The following is a 12,187-nucleotide window of genomic DNA, read 5'->3' on the forward strand; positions in this document are numbered from 1 at the left end:
ACTGATCACTAACCAATCACTGCTTTACTGTAGTATAAGCCTATAAATAGGTCAAAGGTCAGATGACCTGTTTTGAACAATGGATGCCAACAATGGACAGAGAGCAAGAGGAGTAGGAGGGAGAGGAAGAGGGCAAAGAAGAGAAGGAAGGAGAGCCGTCTCTGATGAGATTAGGGCAAAACTTGTTGATCATGTGATCAACCACGGTTTGACCATGAGAGAGGCTGGACTGAGAGTCCAGCCCAACTTGAGTCGATTTACAGTGGCATCCATAATTCGAACCTTCAGAAATGAGAACAGGTATGCAACTATCTAATGACTATTTTAGCATTACAGCAATGTACTGTAAAAATACGTACGACTGCATAGTATTGCATAAACATTTGTAACTTTAAGCCATCCATTTACTGCACTGCATTGAATGAATGAGGTTGGTTATCATGCTGTACTACATTTTTTTGTACATTGTTTACAGTTCCTATGCTGAACACATACTGTGTTTGAATTCTGTACAGAGTGGAAAGGCAAAGCCATGGAGGACGAGGACGCTTGTTTACAGATGTACAAGCGACTCCAATTATAAATATGGTCTATGTGGGGACATAGAGGTTGCCTCTGTCCAAGGTTGGATACGCCATGCTAGGAGATACTTCCCTCAATGTTTGGCAAGAGAAAACGTATCCTGTGAGTCTGGCCAAGTATTGTGGCCAGACTCCGGCTGGAGAAGAGATGAAGCGTAGCTTAGCACTGGTGATCCCCCCCCTACCAATTCCTGGACTGACCCCCCGGGACCCCACACACACATTGTGTTCTTTACTGTATTCTAAAGAATATACTTTTGGTTTACATATGTTTATGGTTTTGTTGTATGCTACTGTATACAACAGTAATGTTTGGCCTAATAAATATTTTCTGTTTCTACATTGCATTGGTGTTTACAGTGTACTTGTTACCCCTCTCAGCAGATTACCTTCACTGTAGAACATTGTATTGAAATATAGATATAAGCCTATGAAAGACCAAAGAGCTTTAGATTTAGAACAACAGTGTTTACATGGTATATCCAAAAAATGTACTATTATGAAAGCAGTGTTTGCCATTTGATGCAAATGCTTCATTCTGACATGTGTTTATGGCATTTTGAATGCAGTGTTACATTTTGAAGGAGATGTGAGGCATTTTGTGTGTGCAGTTTTGGGAATTGTGTGTAGAGTTTTGAAAAAAAAGGAGACAGTTTTGAAAACTTGTGTAAGCAGTTGGAAAAAACTGTAATCTGTCAAAGAGGACTATAAGGCAACATTGCTGGTTACAAAACCAGCTCGGCCAAATGTGTCCCAATGGGTGGACCCAGCTGAGTCTGAGTCAGGGGAATGTGTTATTAGCATGTTTAACCAGCATGCATGTGGTGCAGGCAGACAGGTCGCCCTGAAAGCAGCTTTGCCCCAACAGGAGTTTTAGGGATTAACAGTTAAGAACCTGACACATTTCTGGGCACCAACCAAGGGAAAGTGCCCTTTGTGTTGAGACCTTACTATTGCTTCACGCTTTTGTCAAATGGCATGGCAGAGACACATTTATGTTTAAGTTCCATACTGTAGGTAATAGAAGTGCCAGCGGGTGACGTTAGGAAGGTACTGCAGGTTAAGATATATATTGAACATACAGGTTTAACACTTAGGTGGATTTTGCGTTGTTTGTACTACAACGCATGTGCAGACTCAAGGTCTAGTTGACCTTCATTCCTTTCCTTTCATCGTACTGTTCAGCAGAATAACAGTGGAAAGAAGATGTTATACTTTCTGTAGACAGTGCAGCCTTCTGGTGATATTGGTTACTGCTTATTTTCACCAGTTGTTGAAGCCATATCAATGGTTGAGATTAAAGTAAAATATCAACAGGGCACAATCCCCACATAAATTATTTACTAGAAGTTATACACTTAATGGCCAATTTACAAATCCTTGGAAATCATTGAAAATGACAAGAATATGCAAGGTTAACAACGGCACAACAATATCACCATAACAGTATATGTCCTAATCACTGGCTACAGTACTGTATATACAGCATTCTCAATGTTGACAATAATTATTTATATTAATTCACAAGATCGCTTAAAAACAGGGCTTTACAAGGTAAAAAATAGTACTACCAACAACATTCCATCACCACTGATATGTTCTCAAACTAATATTCTTCAATTGCAAAAAAATAGATTACAACATTTAGAACAAAGCTAAAATTGAGGGTCAACAAACCAACAAGCAGGTTAAATGGAAGGATGAAATAGTATGAAATTGCTTATCAAAATTTAAATCTCAATGAAAACATGTCATCTTTACCAGTAAATGTGTGCTTGTTTTCTTTGGCAACTGTGGTGTAAGCGGGATAAACGCCTCTGCTCCGCACATTATCTGGAACGAATCAAATCGGGCAGTAGCAAGTCGTCCATTATTTCCATATAATGTACAAAGCTTCAGTGTTTATCCCTTACATGTACGTGTGTATGTAAATGTGTCTGTCTCCCTGGATCTATCCGCCCTTTCCTTGCTGTGTTTAGTCCTCTCCTTTCTCTTTCTGGTACAAGCTACAGCCACCTTATGACAAACTTCTCCGTCTCTCCATCTCTCCACCTTTTGAATAACAGAAAAAAAGAGCAAAATAAGTAGTTACAACAATTAGTCAGATTTTGACACCACACAAAAATCCTAGGAATCACAATCCAGACCTCAAACACGAAGCACATGAACACAACACAATAACCACAGAGGTTTTCAATTTCAACAGATCAATTTTCAATTTCAACAGATCAATTTTCAATTTCAACAGATCAAGAGATATAAATATGTTCCCGTTGTAGCGCCACCGTGTGGTCAATTTGAAAACTTGCATATGTGGAGTCTTGACAGGGTTTGGAACATGTGCACCAAGTTTAGTTACATTACAAATATCCGTGTCTGATTTATGCACATTTATGTGCCAGACTACACCCACATTAATGTTTTTGTTTGAAATACTAGTCTGTAAAATATTGCGTTGAAAGACACTTGTCCATAGATGCCATATATCAAGTTTCATCCACATTGGCGGGCCCCAAAGGACTCGGATCAATTTCCTGGATTTTTTTATTTTATTTTTTTTACTTTTAATTAACTAGGCAAGTCAGTTAAGAATAAATTCTTATTTACAATGATGACCTACCCTGGCCAAACCCAGACGATGCTGGGACAATTGTGCGCTGCCCTATGGGACTCCCAATCATGGCCAGATGTGATACAGCCTGGAATCAAACCAGGGACTGTAGTGACACCTCTTGCACTGAGATGCAGTGCCTTAAACCACTGCGCCACTCGGGAGCCCAGATGCAAGGTCCGGCCATCCATTATGTAAAAATTCTAGTTAACCATGTTTTGAGGCTACAAGGTGTTTGTTTTCAGTTAAACAGGTATATGTTTGGTTCTGATGGGGATGTGGCAGCTGTGGCAGCTAGTAGACCGGTGACGACGACCGCCGAGCGCCGCCCGAACAGGCAGGTGAGCCACCTTCGGTGGAAGTCGTGGCATAATTAGAATTGATTGAGTGAAACTGTTAAAAACAATTTTTTGTAGCATATTGAAAATAATAGGCTAGTGTTATCATATGGTAACACAATTAAATATTGTACATAATATTAACATCAACATACATTATTGTTTAATTCAATTTCACATATATATTTAATTGTTTCCTATTTCCTATTATTTTTTGTTACATGTAATCTTTTGGTTCAACCATAATAATAAGCATCAATAACAGGGGGAACATATTGGGTGTCTGCTGATAAGCTGTAGAAATAATATGTCCATTGATAAGACTTGTTCACAAGAAGGGCCTGAGATCAAAGTCAATATTCAGACCACCAGGGGTGAATGTGTTTAGAAAGAATATCCAGTAAGCCTCCCTTTGTAGTAGTTGGATCTCGATGTTACCTCCTTTGCTTGGTAGTGCAGCATGCTCAATGCCTGTGTATTTGAGGGAGGAGATAGGATGGTTCGCTTCAACTGCTACTGGATAGTCAATGTTCTTACACCTGATTGAGCTGTGGTGTTCAGCTATGTGTTGTTTTAATTGTCTTTTCGTTTGTCCTACGCAGGCTTTCCCACATGAACGGGTTATGAGTTAGATTACTCCCTTTGTCTTGCATGAGATGATACCCCTAACAGGGATTTTTTGACCTGTATGTGGGTGTCTGAAGGATGTTTTTATAGTGCTATTGCACTGTCGGCATGAGCCACATTTTGTAGTTCCCATTTGGAATGGGTGTCAAGAGTGTCTGAGTGGGCTCAGGGGGCAGGTCAGATCTCACCATGCTATTGGGGTGGCAGGGTAGCCTAGTGGTTAGAGCGTTGGACTAGTAACCGCAAGGTTGCGAGTTCAAACCCCTGAGCTGACAAGGTACAAATCTGTCGTTCTGCCCCTGAACAGGCAGTTAACCCACTGTTCCCAGGCTGTCATTGAAATAAAGAATGTGTTCTTAACTGACTTGCCTGGTTAAATAAAGGTAAAAAAAAAAAACTCCAATATTGGGACCATGCTTATAGACCACCAGTGGGGGTTCCTTGAAGAGGTGTGCAATTGTTTTTTGTCTGCACTAAGCCAGTGTTTTTTCAGGATTTCTTTTATTTTCTCCGAACACTTTCTCCGAAGACTGTTGCATTGTTTTTCTTCTTTGGTTGAGTTTTTAGCAATTCCTCTCCTGGTTTTTGAGATATTTTTTTTAATCATTGCAGCATCAAGAGGTTTGTCCTTGTAGCCTCTCATTTTGAATTTATCTGTCATTTTTTTAGCATTGTTGTCAAAATCTGTCTGGTGGCCACAGTTTTGTTTAACACTGCATTACTGCCATTCTACAGCGTAAGAGATGAGGTCTCATGCTGGGTGGAAGTTTGCATCACCAGAGGACATCGCACCCTGATTCCAGAGGTCCTGAAAGTGTGAGCGCTTCGCATGGCACTTGAGCGGCACCTGGGCATCTTTAAGGGGAAGCAAAGGCGCAGGGACACGGTCTGGTAGCGAAATATTGACAGTGATATTGAGGTCTTGTGAAGGACTGCACAGCATGTCCGATGAGTGGGAAATCAGGCAGAACCACTCCTGCACCCCTGACACCAGTGGAATGGCCAAAGGCTCCCTGTGACCAGCTTGAGGTGGATATATGTGGAGAGTTGCATGGGGCCCTGTCATGCCAAATAGTGTCCCCCTCTACGTCACAATGGGATTCGATAAACTATTAGCGTCCGTTGCTATATCAACGGTGTGATGACCTAATGATTAGAATTTTGGAGATCATTACAGCCTAAATTACGTTCTCTTCGTCATCGCTATGCAAACAAGGCTGATTTCCACAACCATTTCACTTTTTAATCCTGAGTGGCAGTCTAAGGCACTGTGTCTCAGTGCAAGAGGTGTCACTATTGCACCTGGTTTGAATCCAGGCTGTATCACATCTGGCTATGATTGGGAGTCCCATAAGGTGGCGCACAATTGGCCCAGCGTCATCCGGTTTTGGCCGGAGTAGGCCGTCATTGTGAATAAGAATTTGTTCTTCACTGACTTGCCTAGTTATATAAAGGTTAATAAGAATTAAACACGTTTTGTTTAGATAATAAAATGAAAACATTAATTCTAACTACTTTTTGGTACCTTGTTAACATTACAACATGAAATCCATGTCTTAAACATTGCTACGTTTCGGAAATGGCCATGGCCATCCGCCTGGATACTCTCATGCGTGCCCGTCGTCGCCCATCCCGGGGGTCCGGGTCTCTCCCAGGAACCTCCAGCGAGACTGAGTCCATGGAGGTGGGCACGACGCACCTTCACCCTGTGGAACGTCAACGCCGCCGTCAACAGGGTCTCTGCTCCTACTGCCGGGAGTCGGACCACCCCTGGAACACCTGACACAGAACGAGAACAAGGCGAGGAAGCGACAGGCCGAGGAGAGCTCCTGCACCTTCCCAGGTAGGCGTGGACATGCCTTGCTCCTCTCTGGCCACCCACCCAGCCCGTCCTCCTCCCTATCACCTTCCCTGACTATCCTGGCCCCCCACTGAGTCCTGCCCTAGTGGACTCAGGTGCTGCAGACCGGTCAGTGGCCTTATCATTGCGCATTCCTCTAGTTCCTTTACAACCCCCCATCCCAGTCCTTTCCCTAGACAACCGTCCCCTAGGAACAGGACTGGTGCAACAGACCACGATTCCCATTTCCCTCACAGTTACTCACAAACACCATGAACGCATCACTTTCCTCATCTTAGACTCTCCTGCACACCCCGTAGTTTTAGGTTTCCTCTGGCTCTAAAATATTGTAATTGACATTTAAGACACCTGGGGTTTCAAGTGCTCAAATGGTGTCACGTGTAGTGTCATGGTATCACATGTTGACATTTTGCATCCCCATGTTGTCACATTTATTTTTCATTTATTTCACAAGATTTTATTTTCACGTGCTCACATGTTGTCACGTATAGTTTCATGTATCACATGTTGAGATGTTGCATCCCCATGTTACATTTAATTCACATGAGATCATGTTCTCACATGTTGTCACGTGTAGCTTTATGTTATCACATGTTGCTTCACATGTCACATGTTATCACATTAACTTCACATCAAATCACATGTCATCACATGTGATTTTCAATTCTTGCCATAGCTTTTCGGGCAGATTTAAGTCAAAACTGTAACTTGGCCACTCAGGAACATTCACTGACTTCTTGGTAAGCAGCTCCTTGTGTTGTTTGGCCTTGTGTTGTTGGTTAGTGTCCTTCTGAAATGTGAATTCCTCTCCGAGTCTCTGGTGTAAAGCAGACTGAAGCAGGTTTTCTTCTAGGATTTTGCCTGTGCTTAGCTCCATCCCTTGTATTTTAATCCTGAAAAACTCCCCAGTATTTGCTGGTCAAAGCATAGCCATTCAATGATGCAGCCACCACAATGTGGGAAAATAAAGAGTAAGTTACTCAGTGATTTGCCCCAAACATAAGACTCTGCATTTAGACCAAAACTGCCTTGTTGCGTACAATATGCATGTTTTGGGATATTCTCTATATTTGTATTTTTTTCACTCATTATTGTGGAGTCAGTGCAATGTTGTTGATCCATCCTCAGTTTTCTCCCATCACAGACATTGAACTCTGTGGCTGTTTTACAATCACCAATATCCTCATAGTAACAGTTTAATTCCTGTCCAGCAGCTCAGATCAGAAGGACGGCTCTATCTTTGATGTGTCTGGGTGGTTTAATAAATCATTCACAGCATAATTACTAACTTGACCATGCTTAAAGAGATATTCCATTTCTGATTTGTTGTTACCCATCCACCAATCACTGCCCATCTTTATGAGGCTTTCGAAAAGGTCTTTGTAGTTGAATCTGTGCCCGAAATTCAATACTTGACTGAGGGACGTTAAAGATGTATGTATGGGGGACAGAGGAAGGTTAAGTCATATAAACCTCATGTCAACCCCTATTATTTCACACAGACTGAGGCCATGTAACTTATTATGTGATTTATTAAGCCTCATTTTACTCTTGAACTCATTTAGGTTTGCCTAAACAAAGGGGCTGAATCCTTATGCAACGACTGTATTTTAGTTATGATTTTCTTTATTTATATATATTTTTAAATTAAGATATTCCACTTTGACATTAATGTTGACAAATAAATTACAATTAAATACATTTTAATCCCTCTTTGTAACACAATAAAATGTGAACAAATACAAGGGGTCTGAATACTTTTGCATGGCAGTGTATGTAACAAGAGAGCAATCGAAATAGGACAGAAGTCGAGTTTTGAAAGCAGTTGTAAGAAGTTTTTGGTATATAGTATGTACAAGGGTCCTTCAGATAGGAAAGGGGGTGATAGAAACACGTAATAGTGGTTGTGGTTGGTAAACTACTTTCAATGAACTCATATGGAGAAATACTTCATTGGGATCATATTTTAACATTAAGAGGATGGTAAAATGCATCGGGGCTTCGGTCGAAGAAGTCTAGCAGCAAAATCATTGTTACCCAAATAGCGACCAATTCCTACCAATGCACTGGGTCTTGGCTTAAGACCGTACCGAGTTGTGGCAAAAAAATCTACTTGTTAATTTGACAAGTGGGTCACCAAATACCCCAAAACACTTTGGGTGGATCATGGCCGTGGCATAAAACAGGATCAGAAACCATTGGTTTTGGAAACCTCTTTTCGGTATCTCAGATAGTGCTCTCCCTGTCCCTGTCCAGATCATCTTTCTTCTTAAAAATGCTGACCATGGCATGTCCATTGTGATTGTTGTTCCCATTGGCCTCCAGTGCTGTAGCCTTGGCCTTCCTCAAGGTTCTAAGATTGTTCATACCTTCCACAAACTTCTCTTACTTACCCAGAGTTCTGACTATCCATGTCTGCATTCCAAGAGCCAGTGTATAGATCGGGGTGTATAGATCTGAAACAAAATAAAAGCAACACATTGAGGGTAAACAAAGGTTGCAAACAAATCAATACAAAAGTGATTCCAATCCCCACTGCCTCCACAGGCCCCAAGGACAGAGACAGCCATGTAGAACTTAAAAAATCCTGTCACAGTCACTCTTCCTGGGGCACTGGCCCAAGATGGCTGACATGTTGGTTGGTGGAGCCACCTTGTACGCATCTGTAAGTGAATGTATGTGTGTGGACAGTATGTATGGCTGAATAAATGCAGACACAATCACTGTAATCCCATTTGCCATAGTCAACAGCAGCAAATATAAAAGCCAGGCGGCCTTTCAAAACTTATTAACTTACTTAGTCGTCTTCATTCCTATGTGGAACATAAGGCTTCCACAAGATAATGCCACTATTCCCTAGCTTCTGCTTGTCTGGCCAATACTTCAATCAGGCTTATTTAATCTAATTTAACCTTTATTTTTCTCTTTTCAGGATACGTATTTTTCAAAAGAGACACCAGAATGTTCTCCTTGCATGTTCTGTGTGGACCACTATTAATTCCAAATGCTTATTTCCAAGTGCATCTAATTTGACTGTTTCTCATCATCATCTACTAGGAGGCATACATCCTTACTAACCTGAATGCCCTGATGATGAAATGAGTACCAACTAGTTACCATCACAGAGATTCATGATATTATTATGAATTATAACACCAACTGTCACGCCCTGACCATAGAGAGCCTTTTTATGTCTCTATTTGGTTTGGTCAGGGTGTGATTTGGGGTGGGCATTCTATGTTTTGTTTTCTATGATTTTGTGTTTCTATGTTTTGGCCGGGTATGGTTCTCAATCAGGGACAGCTGTCTATCGTTGTCTCTGATTGGGAACCATACTTAGGTAGCCCTTTTGCCCTCCTTTCTGTGTGGGATGTTGTCTTTGTTTGTGGCACTTAGTGTGTAAGCGTCACGGTTATTTTGGATTGTTTATTGTCAAATCAATCAATCAATCAATCAACATACTGTGAGCAACACACATGATCTAACACAAGGAATGTTGTGAAATACAATATATTGATAAAAACATTTTTTTTACCAGTGTAGCAGCAGAGGTCCCACGAGGAGATGGAGAGATGTGTTAGATTGGTAGAGGATTTCACTGACTGGACTTTGGTCAAAGAGCAAACCTTTATCTCAAAGAGGTATTATAACACAGGTAGTTTGGATCCTGGACGTTGATTGGCTGAAACTATAACATCCATTCTACAGTAGTGAGTAACCGCAGGCCACCACTCGCGAACTCTTTGATCATGTCAACATGCAGGTCTTCCCCTAAAAAACATGAGTGTCCATGAGAGAGGTAGGACCCATCCATAGGTATCCTGGAGAAGAGAGTCCACAAGGTTCACGGAACACTATGGCACAGATGCAAAACACAATTACACACAGAAACACGCTCACACATTTACACACACACAACTGCTGTACTCATGGAGAGAATATCATATGAGAGACTCCATGATACACTGTAAATCCTCTCCTTGAGTCCTACTACTAAAAACAACGTATTTTACAAGCCTGTCATGCAGAGTTAAAGTACAAATCTTCTACAGACTTGCAGTGATTAAGGTCCTTTTTCCTCCCTCGTGAAACTCACAAATGTTTTTCTCAGGCAGGGTGTAGCCATGCGAATTCAAAGTCTTCCAGTCTTCTTTGATATAGAGTTTCAAACAATGTCGCTCTCCCTCAACTGAGGATGAGACAGGAGGCTGTGGAACAATGGTTCTCAACCAGGGGAGCTAGAACACCTAGTGGGCTTACAGAGTTCTGACGGGTCTATGGAAAAGCGTGGAAAAACAAAATATACTATCAACATGCCAACATGAATAGAACAACATCAGCAACAAGAAGGAAACATTTTATGGAAGAGCACTGTTGTTTCAAATGTAAATATATTATTCTTGTTTAATATGAAGACTAAAGGGTTAGTGTTAGTGACATTGAGCCATTTAATTTCAGTAGGGTTTCATCTTTAAAATATTATCTCAGAAAATATATGTATTATTCTTACAGGGTCTCCAGATTTGACGGGTGTCTCAGTATGCCCCAGAGAGGAAAGGTTGAGAACCCATGGCAGCCATAGAATTGCCCTAGAAACTGATCCTGATTGGTAGGTAATAGCGTACCTATACATCTCTGATAGGATTAGCACTGAATTAGCAACTTTCGTTGAATTCAGCTAATCAATACTGATGTTAATGTATCAGATTCATCTTAATAAATACTTATGCTAGTGCAAATGAATCAATGAAAGTCAACTGATTGTGTTAAGTAAATGGTTATTCAATGTAGAAGCTTCAGTACTTTATTTAAAATAAATCAGCAAAACCAATGTGGTTACAGTTCATGAAACGATTGGCAAACATACAGTACTCGTATAACTAAAATAAAAATTTCAATAAAATAAGAAAATCATTTTCAAATTGGAGATGCAGTCTTTTAGATTAAAAAGTGCTAAAAGTGCTGTGTTGATCATTAGAAGATGTCCTATGTGAAATCTAATGAATACATACAATCAACAATATGCTACATACAATGGTTAACTTCCTGCACTGGAACAGAGTAGATGCAATATAGAAAAAGGCCTTTCGACCGATGTGCACTAGCTGAAAAAACAGAATTCAGTTACCCTCCACAACAGTAGTCATCCAACTGGCCCTGACACTCAATGTGTCAGGGCCATCTCTGTTGGGCACCCGACAACTGAAAAATGTACAAAGTTATTTAGTGAATAAATGTTATTTCTCCCTTCTTATCCTTGGATCTTAATGAATTTCCCCTGCACCAGTACACCATGTTGGATGAATGATTGTTTTTTAAATACACAAATACAAATACATTATTAAATTTTTTAAAATCAATGTCTCAGTTGATTTTCCAAGCACCAATACATATTTTAGGAAGCTTAAGAATAAAATAAAAAGTTTAATTACCACAGGTCCTATTGGTGAGTTGTCTCCAGTCCACACAGATTATAAATGCTATTTATAGTCATTTGGGAAAATGTGTCCATACATCACAGATTTTTGTTGATATTCTGACCCCTCAGTCCCATTAAAGGGGCAATAAGCAGCTGAGGGATGGGGCTAGTCTTCCACACTACCCTAACCATTAAAGACATAATTAGGCATTATACCTGTTATTTATATAATTTGGCCCCATGAAGTTTGGTTGGCGGCCATTTTGGAAAACTATTGCCCTACAGGTAAAATCTGCATTTGGCACTATACAGTAGCTGGACATCTGTAGTAAAGACTGGCTTTTTGTAAGTTTTGTGGTCTCATCATAAAGGGATTTTGTTAAAATGGGTTAACTCTATTCCTGCTGGACATAAAAGTGACAATAATATAATATGATATAATTTATAAACTGGGTGGTTCGAGCCCAGAATGCTGATTGATTGACAGCCGTGGTATATCAGACCGTATACAACGGCTATGACAGAACAATTATTTTTACTGCTCTAATTACGTTGGTAACCAGTTTATAATAGCAATAAGGCACCTTGGTGGTTGCGGTATACAGAATGGCCAATATACCACTGCTAAGGGCTGTGTCCAGGCGTTCCGCGATGTGTCGTGCCTAAGAACAGCCCTTAGCCGTGGTATATTGGCCATATACCACACCCCCTTTTGCCTTGTTGCTTTAATATACAGTGCCTTCAAAAGTA

General features: G+C 40.6%; 1 long non-coding RNA gene across 1 annotated transcript; it reads left to right on the forward strand.

The window, feature by feature from the left end:
* The first annotated feature begins 91 nt into the window (after window positions 1–91).
* LOC135572775 (uncharacterized) lies at window positions 92–928 on the forward strand. The gene is made up of 2 exons (XR_010464473.1): window positions 92–300; window positions 516–928. It is a non-coding gene; the product is annotated as an uncharacterized LOC135572775 (long non-coding RNA).
* The last annotated feature ends 11,259 nt before the right edge of the window (window positions 929–12,187 follow it).

The sequence above is a fragment of the Oncorhynchus nerka genome, linkage group LG8 (genome assembly GCF_034236695.1).
Source record: "Oncorhynchus nerka isolate Pitt River linkage group LG8, Oner_Uvic_2.0, whole genome shotgun sequence".
Lineage (NCBI taxonomy): Eukaryota > Metazoa > Chordata > Actinopteri > Salmoniformes > Salmonidae > Oncorhynchus > Oncorhynchus nerka.